The 16373-nt window shown below is 59.4% G+C and overlaps 1 protein-coding gene across 3 annotated transcripts in view; it reads right to left on the bottom strand.

Annotated features, from left to right (window-relative positions):
- The window catches only part of KCNJ12 (potassium inwardly rectifying channel subfamily J member 12), a 40357-nt gene extending 29004 nt beyond the window's left edge, over positions 1-11353 (bottom strand). For all 3 annotated transcript variants that reach the window (XM_065532899.2, XM_005583150.5, XM_015437783.4), the window contains exon 1: positions 10798-11353. The gene's annotated coding sequence lies outside the window, so the exon portion shown is untranslated. The remainder of the gene's footprint in view (positions 1-10797) is intronic.
- Positions 11354-16373: the final 5020 nt, after the last annotated feature.

The raw sequence follows: 16373 nt of genomic DNA, 5'->3' as shown, positions 1-16373 counted from the left end.
ACACCCTCCCTGCAGGAGCCGGCAGCTGCCGGAAATGGAACTACAACAAGAGGTTTTAACTTGAAAAGCCACTACACCTCTAAAACAAAGGAGACGCCAAGCAAAACGATGGCAGCGGGGGTGCCATCTTCACGGCCAGGACTAGTGGCCTCAGTGGGAGGAGTGGAAGGTAGGGACCCAGCGCACACAGACTCTGCCAAGGGGGCGACCCACCAGCACGACCCTCTGGGGGCACAGCGGTGACACCTCAAAACCACAAAGGCACAGCCCCTCGAGCGAACAGGCCATTTCCAGAACTTTCTCTTGGACAGCCGGGGCCGGAGGACCTCTGTGTCCAGGTACTCCAGCAGCATTACATCACTGACAGCTGAGGGTGGGAGGGAAACCTAATAGTGAGCGAATCAGTGAGGCAGATTGACTAAGCAGAAATTCAGACTCCTGCGGGAAATACCAGTTAGATGTTCAAACCAGTTGTTCACGGATATAACAATACAAGGTGTCATCTCCCACACCCTCCGACAGGGGAAGGACCATTCAGAGCTCCACTTCCCAGGTGAGGAAATTGAGACACAGGGCAGCTGGGAAATGGGAAACCCGCCCGAGGATGCACTGCTGGTAGCTGATCCCAAAACACCTCACCCCAGCGCTCGATGTCTCCAAAGTATGGTTCTAAAACAGAGCACGTGTCCTTTTTTTTTTTTTTTTTTTTTTGACGGAGTCTCGCTCTGTCACCTGAACTGGAGTGCAGCGGTGCGATCTCGGCTCACTGCAAGTTCTGCCTCCTGGATTCACACCATTCTCCCGCCTCAGCCTCCCAAGTAGCTGGGACTACAGGCGCTCGCCACCATGCCTGGCTAATTTTTTTTTATTTTTAGTAGAGATGGGGTTTCACCGTGTTAGCCAGGACGATCTCGATCTCCTGAACTCGTGATCTGCCCGCCTTGGCCTCCCAAAGTGAAGAGCACGTTTCTTAAAAGAGAAAAAGGATGCAGGGTGGCGTATCTGTGTTGGCCATGAGTAGTGGCTGAATGGTGCCCTCCCCAAAGACATGTCCACACAGAACCTGTGAATATGACCTTATTTGGATGAAAAGAGCCTTTGCAAATATAGAGTTTGGATATGAGATCATCCTGTGTTATGGTGGACCCTGAATCCAATGACAAGCATCCTTAGAAGTAGAGGTCCTGGTGCGGTGGCTCACACCTGTAATTCCAGCACTTTCGGAGGCTGATGCAGGAGCACTGCTTGAACCCAGGAGTTTAAGACCAGCGTGGGCAACACAGTGAGACTCAGTCTCTACAAAAAAAAAAAAAAAAAAATTAAAAATTTGGCCGGGCGTGGTGGCTCACACCTGTAATCCCAGCACTTTGGGAGGCCAAGGCAGGTGGATCACAAGGTCAAGAGATCGAGACTATCCTGGCCAACATGGTGAAACCCCATCTCTACTAAAAATACAAAAATTAGCTGGGCGTGGTGGTGCGCACCTGTAGTCCCAGCTACTCAGGAGACTGAGGCAGGAGAATCTCTTGAACCCAGGGGGCAGAGGTTGCAGTGAGCCGAGATCATACCACTGCACTCCAGACTGGCGACAGAGGGAGACTCCATATCAAAAAAATAATAATAGTTTAAAAAAATAAAATAAAATAAAAATGTGCCAGGCATAGTGGTGCACATCTGTAGTCCCAGCTACTTGGGAGCCTAAGGCAGGAGGATCACTTGAGCCTGGGAGTTCCAGGCTGCAGTGAGCCATGGTTGACAGAGCGAGACTGTCTCAAAACAGTAAGAGCAAGAGAGAAGAGAGGGAGAGAAAGCACAGGGAGAGGAGACCATGTGAAGACAAGAGGCAGAGACTGGAGTGATGCCCACAAGCTGAGGAATGCCTGGACTGCCAGGAGCCCCCAGAAGCTGGGGGAGAGCCCCAGAACGGCTTCTCCCTCAGAGGCTCCGTGAGGAACCAGTCCTGCAGACACCGGTTTCAGACATCTGGCCTCTAGAACAGATGCTGCATTTGTACTGTTTTAGGCCACCCAGTCTGTTATGGTGGCAGCAGCAGGAAACCGACACAGGGTCTCACTGGCTTGCCGCCCTCTGATCCCTGCCTCTGCTTTCTTTACTGGACTTGGTTGGTGGTGCTGCCAGACTCCCGCCCCAGTGCTCCTTCCACATCTCAGATGCAATGATAGGCGTGTGGGTTTGCCCAACCCACTTTCTCTAGTGTTCTCATTTCACAGGGGAGGACACTGAGGCTCCCAGGGCTCCTGCTCCTCACCCACTGTCCTCCTAGTCTCCTCTCTATTAACTGCCTTTGATCTGGGGCATCCCCACCCAGCGGCAGCGGGTCCTAAGGCCACCAAGAGCCTGGTCATGGGCCCTGGAGCTGCAGTCAGGGCATCTGCCGTGGGATGGAGGCCAGGACCCATGGGTGGCCTGGAGGCTGTGCTGGCAGGACCCAGGCCAGCCTCCATCCCACAGAGGAGGAGGGCAGCAGGGTCTCCTCTGTTACACAACCCCCAGGGAGGGCCTCAGCCACTCCACGGTTGCCTCCTAGGGCACCGCCTCCAGTGGTCTTCAAGGCTCCCAGGGCCTGGGGAGGGACCTGGCTGCTCCGGCTGGGCAGGTGCTGCTGACAGCTTGCAGCCCAGCAGGCCGAGGCGATGGCAGGGCTGAGCCTCCGGCCACACGGCAGAGTGGGGATCAGGGAGGCCAGGAAGCTGCCCTGTCCTGCCTGCAGTGCCCAAGCCCAGAGGGGAGGAGAGAACAGATGCCCAGACACGAGAGTGGACTGCCTCCCCGTTTCACAAACAGGGAAACTGAGGCTCATAAAAGAAGGGCGTCAGGTTTATCTGATCCCCACAGACACTGAGACAGCTACTGAGAGTGACCACAGACTGGTCACTCTCCCAGTCAGTGTATCAGATCGTTTCTAATAAGGGGCCCCGGTAGAGCAAGGCGGGACCATCCTGCTGCGTCTCAGGCCAGGTTCCAAGGAACGACAAGGAGGGGACAGACAGTGAGATGCGGAAGCTTGGAGACAGGTCAAAGTGACATTCCCCACACAGAGGCCTGCCCCAGCCTGAAGACAGTGAAGGAGCAAGTGGCCCTGTTTCCAGGAGGTCAGGGCTAAGGGAACAAGAGAGGCAAGGACCCCAGCGGGACCAGCGGTGAGCACTTCCTCTCCGAGCTCCAGCGTGTCTACTCCGCCCTGAGTGGGAGCCGGTTTGCCCGGAGGTCCCGAAGCCCTAGGGGGCTTGACTGCAGCAGGGGCTGGGCTGCGACTCCCAAGCCCCCCAGACCCTCTGAGCTCTGGGGATAGAGGCAGGGGATCTGGATTATCCTGACTCCCAGAGGGATCTGAGGGAGGAGACACCCAGGCGAGGACTTGGATACCTCTCCTGGTACTTAAAGCACCAATCCTGCAATTCCAGGATCTCCGTCTCAACGCCGCTAAAATGACAACGAAAAGAACCCATGACTCACGGACTTCGGTGGCTCTGTGCATTCAGATGCCACAAAGATCCTACGGTCCTAAGACTGAGTCCTCAACCCACGCCCAGGAAGACAGGATGAGACCCCTGGGTCCAGTGGGCACGGGCACCACACAGCAGCACGCATGGTGCAGGGGACACCATGACATGTATGCAATGATCCCACATGAATAAAAAAACAAAGGCAACTTAGATGTTAGCACATTTCTATGCCTCTATTTACATATTCACGTCTGCATAAGCACTGAGAAACCCAGAAGGCTCTCTAATGATGGTCACCGCAAGGACATGAAGCTTTGGGGGTGGGGGAGGCAGGGGGTGAGAAGGAGAAATTCACTTTTCCCCTTGCAACCGTTTATCACTTTACTGTGAGCACATAACACTCTTATAATTAAAAACTGTCATATTCAACAAAATACGACAATGTCTGTGATGGCTCATGTGTTTCTTGTCTATTTCATCCTGCCCCACCCACTGAGATGTCAGTCCCCCAGGGCAGGGGTCTTGTGCAGGCCACATCCCCAGCCACCTGCTGAGCTCAGGAATGAGGCCAAACTCCTGCATCCTCAAAGCCCACCACGCAAATACCTGACCTCTAGGACCTCTGGGATTCTCTGGGAAGGATGGAGGGGATGGAAAGAAAGGGACACCCAGGGGACAGGCTGGGGGTGGCTTGTGAATGGGGATCCCCAGGGCCAAACAGGTGGCTATGACCCCTGAGTTTGCCCCTTCCAGGCCCTATTTCTACAAGACCCAAGACTGTCAGAAGCCCTACTTTTGAGCATCCCCAACCTGCCCCAGATCCCAGCACCCCTGAAAGCCCCAGGTCTCCATCTGCCTCTGCCCTCCCTGTGATCAGGCCAGAACCCGCCCCCTCTGGCCACGCCAAGCTCCCCTGGGCCTTCCCTGGCCTCGGTAGCCCCCAGGCCTGAATGGAAGCCTGACTTGGCCTGGAACCAGAAACCCCGAGGCAGAGGGTCGGGGCGGGGGCGGCTCGGCTGCTGCCACACAGAACGCCAGCTGCTGGCAGCGATTTATTTTTGCTTTAAGTGCTGGAGAATTGCAGGCCTGGAGCCGCCAGCTCGGGCCCGGCTGCAGCTGGAGCAAGTGGGGCGGGCAGGGGCAAGGGCACGCCTCCGGCCACCAGGCCACCCCATCCCCCTTGACCTCTCCTGCCCCCGGCCTTTCAGCCTCTCTATCATACACATCCCAGTCTCCACACACTCCCTTCTCCCCGGCCCTCCCCTGTCAAGTCCCCAAACAGCTGCCTGGAGGCTTCAGGGACAGAGGGTCTGTGGCCTCAAGGCTGCGCCCCAGCCTTCCTCTGGGAACTGTGTGACCTCAGGCTGTGGGGACCCTCTCCGGCCTCAAGCTGCCCACTGGGGTGGAAGCAGGGAGGGCTGCGAAGTATCCCTGCCGCCAATCCCCATGTTACCTGGTTTCCCTTTCTGCCCCCACTCCCCAAGTGAGCCTCAGGAGACAATTCCCCACGTCCGCACACCTGGCCACACACCTGGCCAACCGGGCACACCTGGCTGAGGCCCAGGACCAGAACCTGTCTGCTCCCCACAAAAGGGGCCGCCAGCCCTGTCTTTTCTGAAGCAACGTGGACATTCAGAGGAGGAGGGACAGGCTGTGCTCAGGCAACCAGAAGGCATTCCAGTCTCTATAGTTGCAGAGGTGATCACTGCTGGTCACTAAATCCGCTAGAGTTGATCATTGCAAATCGCAAACATTTTTAAACATTTTAAAACCTGGGTGTCCTGTTCAAAAAAAAAAAAAAGCCTGGAAAGGAGAGATGAAATGCACTGACATGAAACTCAATGACCATTGGGAGTTTGGAATGCTTAACTGGGCAAGAAACAGAGTCACTGTCCCCTCCCTGCCAGCCCCACCCCCTCAGTCGCCCTCCACACATGTGTGCTGAAGGCAGGAGAAAGGATTCAGCCACCAGCTGAGATATGAGAGGCCCCACACCCCAGGCCTCAGTTTGCTGGGATCTGCAATGGGAATGGCTTGTGATCCTGGGAAGGAATGGGGTGGGGACGTCGTGAGCTGAAGCAGGCCAAGTGCTAGGAGACACAGCAGGGCTTGGAGCTTGAAGCAGTGAGGCTACAGATACAAAGCACTCCACCCAGAGCGAGGGCCTGAAGGAAGCCTCATCTCCCTCCCGCTCAGCCAGACAGAGAGACGGCAGGCCAAAGACTCAGAGAAAAGGTCAGAATCCAGCTATGTTTACCGACAAGCGCCACAGTTCTTGGACAGTGACCTCTCTGAGGCTCAGTTTTCTCATCTGCAGAATGGGCTGATAATGCTGGCTACCATTGCTACCAAGCACTCACTGCATGTCAGGCACCAGGCATGGCGGAAGCAGCCAGTTCACTCTCTGTGTTTACTGGGCGCCTGCCATCTCCTGCCTACCGCTTAGGCACTGGGGACACAGCTGTGGTAGAGCAGGTCCAAAAAGAAGAGATCCTATTCCAAGGGAGAGATGGACAGTAAACAAGATCAACAAATAAAACATATTGTGGCAGATAGCATTAAGTTTTACAGAGAAAAAATAAAGCAGGAAAAGGAACATGGGGGAAAGGGAGGCTGCAGTGTCCTACAGGGGAATCAGGGGAGGCCTTGGAAAGAGGGTGGCATCTGGGCAAGACACGAAGGTGGTGAGGGAGGGGCCATGCTGAGATCTGGGGAAGAGCATTCTGGGCAGAGACAGCAGCACATGCAAAGGTCCTGAGGTAGGAGTAGGCCTGATCTGTTGGAAGCACAGCAAGGCAGGCAGAAGGGTGGCCCCGGGGAGGAAGCAAGAGTCCTGGAAGTGAGGCCAGACTGTGCAGGGCCCTGAGGGTCCCAGGGAGGAGTGTGGTGGGAATCAACAGAGGGCCCTGACGCCCAGAGTGCACCAGGCACATAGTAGGTGCTCAAGGAACAATGGCCCAGAGTGGCTCTGGTAGAAGCCTCTACTCCATAAGCTTTTTTGTTTGTTCCCTGGCCCCTCTCCAAGCCTGAGTCCTTTAAAGAGGCCTGGGCTGCAGGTGAGGGCAGGAGAGGGAGGCTTTGGCTGCCCAAGCAGGAGGGAAGGCTCAGTCTAGGTGGGTGGGGGTAGTCAGGCAGGATCCAGGAAGCTGTGCCCACCGATCCTAGGACAGCATTAATGGACAGCCAAGGCGAAACTGCTCCCTGGGGCAGCTGAGAAAGGGGCTTCCACTCCTATCTGGCCAAGCAAATGGAACCATGTCCAATGATGCATGGCTGCAGGCTAATTAGAGGGCTGGGCGGGGATCCCCAAGGTCCCCACAGCCTCATGCTGCCACTTCAGCAGCCAGGCAGGAAGGGGTGAGCGATGGAGCACCAGTGGTGGTGGTGGTGGGGATTGGGGGACTCTGAGGATGCACCAGGAAACAGGAGGCCTGCATCGGGGCCCACTGGCGTCTGGGGCCCACTGCTGCAGCAAATCACTGCCCTGCCCTGGGCCTGCTTCCCCACATGCCCAAGGGCAGGTTGGATGGGGAAATGACGAGTTCCCCAGGCTCTGGCTCCACAAATGCTCACAACGCCTCCTTCCCAGATACCCCTCTCCACACATCCATTTCTACTGAGACCAGCCCCTCCCCACCCCCAACTCCCAGAGGCACACTCCAAGTCTCACATTCCTGCTGCCCCATCCGGGGCGTTCTCGGGAGCCCGTCCCACTTCACAGATGATCAACTGAGGCCAGGAAGAGCGACGCCATCTTGGGTGCAACACCTGTCTCTCTTGCCCCCCTGAGTCTGTCCAAGAGTCTCCTCTGAGAGAGTGAAATCCTTGAGGGCAGGGGCTGGGTCTCCCCATATGCAATGTCCATTTATTAAGCACTTCTGTATGCCTACTTTGCACAGGGGCCACAGCTAGGCAACAGGGCCTGGGGTCTCCAGCCCCAGAACTCAGCCCCCACAGCTCTCGCCAGCACAGCGAGGCCTCTGTGGCTGGAAGAAGCAGTCCAGACATGGAATCTTCGAGCATTTACTGAGCACCTACTGTGTGCCAGGGCTTCACTAGGTGCAAGGAATACAGCTCCCAGGAGCTGGGATGGCACGCAGGCCCCAGGCCCTGTGTGGGACCCGCCTGGTGGTAAGGCAGGGAGAAAGCTAGCCTGACAGTCAAGTGCCCCTGAGCCGCGCGTCTGTGGAATGGGGGAAGGTGCAGTTCTGTCCCTGGGAAAGCACCAGGGCTCTGGGTCTGAGCCCTACAGGCTGGTGCCTCTGGTGCCTCCCTCGGCCTCCAATCCCTGTCTGCACAACAGAAGCTGATGCCACTCTCTGCACTGGCAGGCCATTAGGAAATTAAGTCAGCTGACCCAGGGCTGGGTCCTTGGCCGGTGCCCAGCGGGGACTCTGGTCCTGCCCCGAGCTCAGCACCTCAGCAAACCCACCTGCCTCTGCCAGCCCCCCCCCACCCCCAACCCCATGGTGCCTCTGAAGCTCTGGCCAACCTGCACACGGCCCAGTTTCAGGCCGGCTCTCTTTTATCTTCAGCCTTTCCCTGTTGCTGTGTCCCCATCACGCTGCCAGTTCCCGGCACAGCCATCCCGTGGGGCTGAGCCCCTGCCCACTGCACCTTCCATGTGGCTGGCCAAGCCTCCAGCCCTCCTGCTGCCCATGAGCTGCCCCCTCCCTGACTCTCCTCCGTGCCAGCCTGTGGCAGGGCTCCAAGGGCAGGCCCAGGGGAGGGGCAGGTGTGCCCATGTGTCGGTCACAGTAAAGCCCTGGCCAGGGCCCAGCCACAGGCACCAACTGCACCTGTTGGAGGAAGGGCCCTGCCCAGACCTGGGCCTGGGAGCAGGGGGGTGAGGGTGGCCACTGGGTGGGCACCGTGTGTACCAGTAGCCTTCTGCCTAGGGACCTGGCGAGGGCCACAGAGGTTGATGACAGTAATGATGCAGTCACTTCCGCCCCAGCTGTATGCCAAGGCCTCCGGGTGCCATGCTTGGTACTGCCAACTGTGGCCCAGAGTACCGGAGGCCTGGCTGGGCAGAGAAAACTGCCCATAGGCAGAACCGGCCCCAGTGCTGCAGAGCTGCAGGTGCTGCTGCTGCTGTTACTACTGTTATCACTGCTGTCATTATTATTTTGCTGTTGCAGGGTCACTCAGTGTTACCTTGTCCTGCTTCAAGGAGACCCAGGGATGGGGACACCATGGCTCTGGGGCAAGAAGGCTGGCGGGGTAAGTCCCTGGCCTGGAGAGAGCTTAGGTGAAGGCATCTGTCCAAACCCAACCTACTGCGTGGCTTTAGGAAATACCCCTCCGTCACTTCCCAGGCATCTCTTCCTTCCAGCACAGTTGAGGCACAATCCTGGAGGGGTCCTCTCCGGGGCAGCCTGGAAACACTATGGGGGTTTGACAGGCTAGCTGCAGGGGGAGTGTCCAGAGATGGACTGACAGCTCCGGTCCTGCCCCTCCCAGAGAAGGCTCCACCCCTTCAGTGCTGGGGATGGGGGGTGTCAGCCATGCCCTCCCCTGGGAGGGGAAAAACGAGGTGATAGAGGACTTGGAGTCCCTACCTACCAGCTCTGGGTCAACAGCCCGCATTTACAGACTGCCTACTGTATGCCCACAAGGGCGCTCCAATGGAGAAGAGAGGTGTCCCTGTGGCCCAGCACTCTGGAGCCACCCTCCTTGTCTCCAGGATGCTCGAGTGAGTGCCCTCCCCCCTCACTCCCTGCTCTCTCTCGGGGGGCTTGGCCCCACCAAATGGCAGGCCCAGGGTCCCCCTTCCTAGAGCGGCCAACCTCGGGTCCCCTGTCTGGTCGGGGGTGCCACCAGAGAACTGAGGGGCAGACTTTGCTGAGAAGTCTCTTGGGGGGGGGGGGTCCCAGCGACACTGAAGGGCTCTTCTTAGAATACAAGAGGGATACCCCTCAAAAAGAGAGCAAGCCTCCGGTGGCGCCCAGGGCTGAGTTGCACCTCCCCTCCCTGACCCTCGCCCGCCACAGGGCGGCGGTCCAGGGCGGAGCTGCGCGAGGAGGGGCCGCGGAGGTGCAGCGCAGCGCGAGGGAGGCTGAGGTCCAGCCCCGCGGCCAGGGACCGGCCCTCCTCTGGCATCTCAGAGAGGGCGAAGGCTAGGCCCAAGGCTAACGCCTCCCGGGTTCGCACCTTCCAAAGGCGGCTGCCGATTTCAACGGCGTGTGGGTGCCTCGGCGCTCCAGGAGACGGAGCCTGTGAACCCGGGTTTGGGGGCTCAGATGTGGGGGCCAGGAGGTCCCCCAGGGCTTCATTGCAGGGCTCGAACCTGGGTGTAGAGGAGCAAAAAAGAAACTAGAAATGGCCACAGGCAGCGCGGCACTCTAAGATGGGAACGCCCCCTGGGAAATGGGGAGGGGGAGGTCCCAGGTGCCGGCGAGCCCAGGCTGTGAAGAGGCAAGAAAACCTCCCAGGACAAGACCGTCCCCAGAGAAACACTTTGACCCCCATTCCGATCACAGGTTTTAAAATATTCACATGACATGAGCACGCTGGATCAAAACCGAGGCACAGACACTCGCTTGGGCCTCAACTCCCATCTGAACCCCTCAAGAGCGCCCCACCCCAGCTGCCTCTGCCCAAGAGCCCCTGATTCCCGCCCCGCTCCCCCAGAGCACCCGGAGAGGCCATGTGCGCGCAGGGTGGACCCTGGCCCTGAAACCCTGGGAGCTTCTCAGCCAGCGGCCATCCCCTCGGAGATCAAGGCCGACTTCTAAAAGCAAAAGGGAGCCTCGACTTGGCTGACTTGCTGGCGTGGAATCATTTCCAGAATATTTTTACTCCATTACAGCACAGGAGGTGAGAAAGAGACACGACTCCAAGGACCCGCAGGTCTCTGACGGGAGGCATTCTCCGGGCGGCTCATATAGCCCGGGCGCCCATCTCCGAGCCCCACCTCGATCGCGGGGTCTCCGGGAAGGTCACGCGTAGGACCCGTGCCGCGCGCCAGAGTGCTTCCGCACGCTCCCTCCCGAGCCCCCTCGTGCAAACCAGCCAGAGGGGAGCCGAGGGCTCCTCAAAGTTTCCTGGAGCGCCCCCCAGGACGAAGGTTAGCCAGGAGCAAAGTTCCTTGTGGTGGTAGCCGGAGACATGGCAGGAAAAGAAAAGCTCGCAGTCAGCATTTCCTCCGATGTCTCACCAAGGGAGGAAAAAAAATGAAAACGAGAGGAAGAAAACACCCTCCCGCTCCACCTTCCCTGTTGCTGCACCACCTCGTGCTCGCTCCGGGCCGGGCTAGAGGCGGGGGGCGGCCTGAGGGGAACTGGGGCCGGGTCCGGGAGGGACCATGCGCCCGCGGCCGCGCACTTACCTCGGTCAGTGGCCCGGGCGCGGCGCGCTCGGCGTCCTCCCAGCTCCGGGCGGCCGTTCCTGGCCCCGGCAGCTGCCGCGCTGGCTGCATCGCCGCCGCTGCCGCCACCGCCTCAGGGCAGCTCCCGGGGGCGCTCCATGCCGAGGGGCACGTCTGTCCGCAAAGCGGATCGCCCTGGTCCAGCCACGGGTCGGGGGCGCGCGCCTGGACGGCGCCCCCGGCCGCTGGGCGCTCGCTCGGGCCGGGGCGGCTGGCGTCGGTCCCTCGGTCCGGCTGTGAGCACTGCCGGCCCACCCCCTCCCCCGCCGGCTGTTATCTGATCTCGGGCAGGGCCCGGCGAGCTCCCCTACGCCTGGGCGCCCGGCACCTCCGCTCAGGCTCCGACCGCGCCAGTCCCCCTCCCCCGGCTACTGTTCCCAGGGAGGCGGCATCAGTGGCGGCGTGGCCCGGAGAAGACGAGGAGCGAGGAATGGAGGGCGAGGAGGCGGCGGGAGGCAGAGGCTCGGCGCGCACCCAGCTCAGCGCCTCGCTCCACCGGAGCTCAGCTCGGCAACTCCTCTAACTCTCCGCGGAAAGCACGCCCGCCCCGCGCCGCGCAGCGCCGCGCCGCCGCTGCACCCGCCTACCATGGCTCTGGCCTGGCCCGGAGCCCCTCCTAGTCCCGGGCCGCCCCCTACACATACACCGCCAGCCACTTGCGCACTGGGACGCGCGCGCGCGCACACACACACATATACACACACACACACACACACACACAGAGGCACGTCTTCCCGGGGACATGCGCGCACACACACATACACACACATGTAGGCACGTCCTCCGGGGGACACGCGCGCACGCACAGGTGCATGACGAGCACACACACAGGCATAAACATACAGGATACATGCCCCTATATGCATGATGTTCGCAGGTGCACAGGTGCACACTCGCTAGTGTGCACATGCAGGAAGGCATCTGCACGTGTGCATACGCACACACAGGTCTAAGCTTGTGCATTCCCACAGAACCCTTTCCCCCTGCACACCAGGCACGCACCCTCTACACACACCATCCCACCCTAATAGCATTTTTCTCCTCTCCATCTTGAGCTGTTTGGCTTCTCCCATCTCCTGCCTTCTCTGTGCTCGTCCCTGGACCTCTGACCTCTCTCTGCTGACCCGATCCCCATGTGACCCCCTTCTCTTTCGAGCCCCTGTCTCTGGAGACTCAGGCTTTCTTCCCAACCTGTCCCCAAATGCCCTGCCCTCCCAGCCTTCTGAGGCCTATTGTCTGGTCCTCATATCTCTGAGCCTCCCGCAGGGGCCAAGCCTTTCATCCTGGCAGACAGACCTGCTCGCCTGTACACTGACCCAGGGAAACCCCATTTTGTCACCAGTCTGACCCCCAGCTCGGCCCTAGGGCCTCAGAATTGGGCCGAGGAGGCCAGTCTGTGCCCAGAGCATGAGCCTCAAAGGGCTCCTTGGCCCCCTTGGCCTCCAGCTTCCCCTTTAATGTGAAATATAATTATGTGTCTGCACAGCAGGGAGACTGGCTGCAGGATTCTAACCAAGGAGGACGGCTCTCTGGCCCGCGCCCAGATTGCTGGCGGCTTAGAGCAGAGTGATCTGCAGGCCCCACCAGCCCCAGGATCCTGGCCCCAGGCAGCGGTGGGTGCAATCCAGCCCAGCACTCACCGACATCAGTCTGCCCCGGGTTTGAATCCCACCTCCTCAACTGACTAGCTGTGGAGACAGCTCACTTCACCACTCAGTGCCTCCGTTTCCCTGTTGTCAGTAGAACTCACTACACTCATGGAGCTGTAGCAAGGATTAAATGAGATGAGTCTATCTAAAGTGCTTAGCACTTGACCTGGCTGGTAAAACAGCCAGGCGGAGCGCTCAATATGTTCTGAGCTCTGTGCTGCAGACCCAGCTAGAATTATTTCATTACCACTGTGGCCCCCTGGGATAGATAAGCTCCTTGGTTCCATTTTACAGATGAAGGAACTGAGGCACAGAGGGGTGGTCACTTGCTTAATTACAGAGCTACCAGATGATGGAGCCAGCACTCAAAATCAGGTGTGTCGCCAACTTAGGGCTGCAGTGGAGAAAGAAGGGGCGTCGCAGGAGCCTGCAGCCCCCACCCTGCCCTGCCTGGCACACTGTGTCCTGGTTTCCTCCTCCTCCTGGGAGAACAGCCTCTCAGGGGACCAAAAGCTCTCAGGAAACTTCCTCCTTCTCCCTCCAAGTGACCAAGGAGGGAAATGACTCAGCTCCCCACCTGCCCCTGCTCCATTTCCCAGATGGGGAAGCCCAAGTCAGCTGCGGAAGAAGCCTCGAACCAGCTCCCGCCCTCAGAGGTCACTCAGCTGTCCCAAGAGGAATGGGGCCTGAGACATCCCTCCCTCGAGGCCTTACTCTGGGGGCCCAAAGAGGGGCAAGGAAATGGACGGGAGCACCTCAGGTCTCCTCTGGGTCTAAGATTCTGACAGCTCCTGGGACAAGGAGCTGTGCCCAGGGCATCCGCAAGCCTGGAACAGCCCAACACACCACACACACACACATACACACACACACACACACGCGCACATACACACACACACACGCACATACACAGGGCCCCTGCCCAGGGGCGCGCCACCCAAGATGGCCAGTGTGAGTCAGGCCAGGTCTCCGCCCCTCCCCACCCCCGCCCCCAGAGCCATTATCAGACCCATTTCACAAAGAGGACAAGTGTCTTGCCCTAGGTCACCCAACAGGGAGGCCAGCCTGAGTCCCTGGGCCACTCCCTTGGGTTCCACATCCCACCCTCCCAACCCACTTGCAAGGTCAGAGTTCAATTCTTAATTGTAGTTGCAACCCATAAGCAGCCATTAAGGGCCTCTCAAAGCAAACCCCCTCTGCCAGGCCACTGGGCACCAGCCTCCCTCCAGGACAAGCTGGGACACAGAGATATAGGCACATGTCTCTCTAAGCAGCTCACACATCTGCCCCAGGGATCCCCACGTGGGCAGAGGGGCTCACAGCCCTCCCGGGATGCTGCCTGAAGCCAGAGCAGGGGACATCCTGCCCCCTATAGTCCTATAGTGTCGAGAGTGGCTGGGTGAGGCCAAATGGACTGAGCCCAGTGCCAACACTGCCCAGCAGGGGACCTGGGACACGTCCCCTGCTGAGGCCCCGCTTCCCTCTCTGTAACATGGGGGTGATAGCGACAGCCGAGGCCGTGAGAGTAGTAACTCCCTGGCACAGCCATGGGAGAGGCCAAGGAGATGAACAGCAGTCAGCTGTTCCACCACACACCCACCTTCCCAACGCGCCGAACTGTGTGCCCTGCACCTGGCTTTCCCTTGATCCCAGATTCTTTCTTCCCCTCCAGGATGGGAGCTTCTCCAAGACCGGGGAGAGACTGAGGCTTGTTTGCAGCCCAGTCTCTCCCAGCTTCGGGTGGGCGTGTTGGCTGTTCAAGACGCCTTTGCATATCTATCTGAGTGTCCTCGGAGCCACAGGCCCAGGAGACAGAAGAGCTCCTCAGCTCATTTGGAATCATGCCTTTGTTTTGAGGAAAGCAAGGCCCAGGGAGGGGAGGTTGCCACTGTGACCGCTAAGCTGTCCGGGGCAGGTGTCCCGAAGGCTGGTTTTGCTGCCCTGTGTGTAGGAGCCCCAGAGCTGCAGCCTCTTGACAGCAGCTGCCAGCTCTTGTGGTAGTCACATCTTGACGCCACAATGCCGATGCGCTTGTGGGAGGCACAAGTCCATCACCGAGTGAGATGTGAAAACCATACGGCCCTTCCCCGGCGGCTTTGCTCGTCCCACAGGCAGCTGCACCCAGTGCCCCCCATAGTCCCAGCATCTCCTCCCGTCCAAAATGCCTCCTCCCGAGAGCCCACTGAGACTTCCCCTGCCCACCCTAGACCTTGGCCCGGCTTTGGCCCTCACGTCCTCCCACTATCAAAATGTAAAATGAGCTCTCAGCACGGCCAGTTTAACCCTTCTAGGAGCGATAGCAAAAGTCCCTGAGGCCCCAGACACCGTCCCCGTCAGCCACTCTCATCCAGGCCCTTGGACAGCAGGAACCTGATTCTGTCACTGGGCCTTGGTGCCTGCCTCCCCCTCAATCAGGAGCACTGTCTCTCTGAACTGCCCTGCCTGCAAGGGCAGCTGCGACGGCACGGCTGTGAGAGGCCTGCCGACCACCAGGACTCATCTGCTGTGCCCAGCTTGCTTTCTTCCCGAGCTGGCCACTCTCTAAGGTGTCTGGCTCACTGTCATCTCCTGCACCATCATGGCACCTCCATGAGGGCGGGAGCGTGTCCTTCAGGCGTGTCTGCAGCCCAGGACCTCGCACGCCGAGGGCTTGCAGGGAGTGCAGAGCAAGTGCCAACAGACCCGGCTCAGAAACGTCTCATCCAGTCTCATCCATGAGGGATTCTGCCGCCCTGCTCTGCGCAGCTTGGCTCTCATAGCCGCTCCCAACTCCACCTGCACCATCACAGAGCCGCGCCGGCCCCTGCAATCACAGGCTGTCTGTCAACACAAGCCTTGCCCCCTCCTCTAGGCAGGTGGCCAGGGTCTCACCCTGCCTCCCACCCCCACCCACCATAAAGCCAGCAGGAGGACCTGTGCTGGCTGGTTCTGGGGATACGCACTTCTGGTGGGGTTGCTTTCCACCTGAGCCGGGTCCACACGCTGGCTGGACAAGGCAGAAAGAGGCTCTGTCACTCAGGCAGTGAGCCACAAAGCAAAGACCAGTTCCAGCAGCCCTGCCCTCAGCCCAGTCTCTTCCCTCAACACCTTTTGTCACTAGACACTCCGATGATACTAACAACAGCAAAGGTGACAAGGGCCAATGCCCACTCTCCACTTGCCATGCACCAGGCTCCAGGCTAAATGCCGACCTGCACCACAGGCCACAGGCAGATGGACAGAGACATGATGCCCGGATGGGTAGAAGCACTTGCCCAAGAGGACGTGGCTGCCCCCAGGAGCATTGTGGGGACATGACTCAGACCCAGGACACAGTCACACCCACATGCGCACGTGCATGCACACACGCCCCTCCCCCTGCCCAGGTGCCCGTGGGCCCCTGGCTGACCCTGCAGCATTGATCCGAGGCACACAGAACTTCAGTAACGGTTGGCGGCCCTGGAAACAGGACACTGAGTCCCTCCTGCCCCGTCAGGAGGCAGGCATTGATCAGCTGGGCCTGGAGCTGACCAGTTGACTTATTTCCCGTGTGCCCGTGTGCGGGCTCCGGCACTCCCGTGGCCCCGCCCTATGATGGAGGAGCAGCTGGGAGGAGGATGCGCTCACTGTGGCCAGGAGGGAGCCACCAGGGCCAGAGCTGAGGCCAGGACGTTTAGCCATGTTCCATCTGGCATCTCCTGGGCAGGCCTGGGTGTCAGGGTTTCTGTCCTGGCTGAGAGACTTAGAGGCATGCTGGACGCTGGTCCAAGTCCTCCCATGTCCAAGCTGCTCTTCTGAGAGCCTTGTTCGCAGGGTCTCCCTACTCCTATACCATACTCTCCACCATATGTTTCCTGTGGGCCTGGGGCACCCCCAGGGCCCAGGGGTGAGTGAGTGACCCAGGTCTGG

The sequence above is a fragment of the Macaca fascicularis genome, chromosome 16, assembly GCF_037993035.2.
Source record: "Macaca fascicularis isolate 582-1 chromosome 16, T2T-MFA8v1.1".
NCBI lineage: Eukaryota > Metazoa > Chordata > Mammalia > Primates > Cercopithecidae > Macaca > Macaca fascicularis.
Note: the sequence above shows the minus strand (reverse complement) of the source record. Positions and strands in the feature narration are given on the sequence as shown.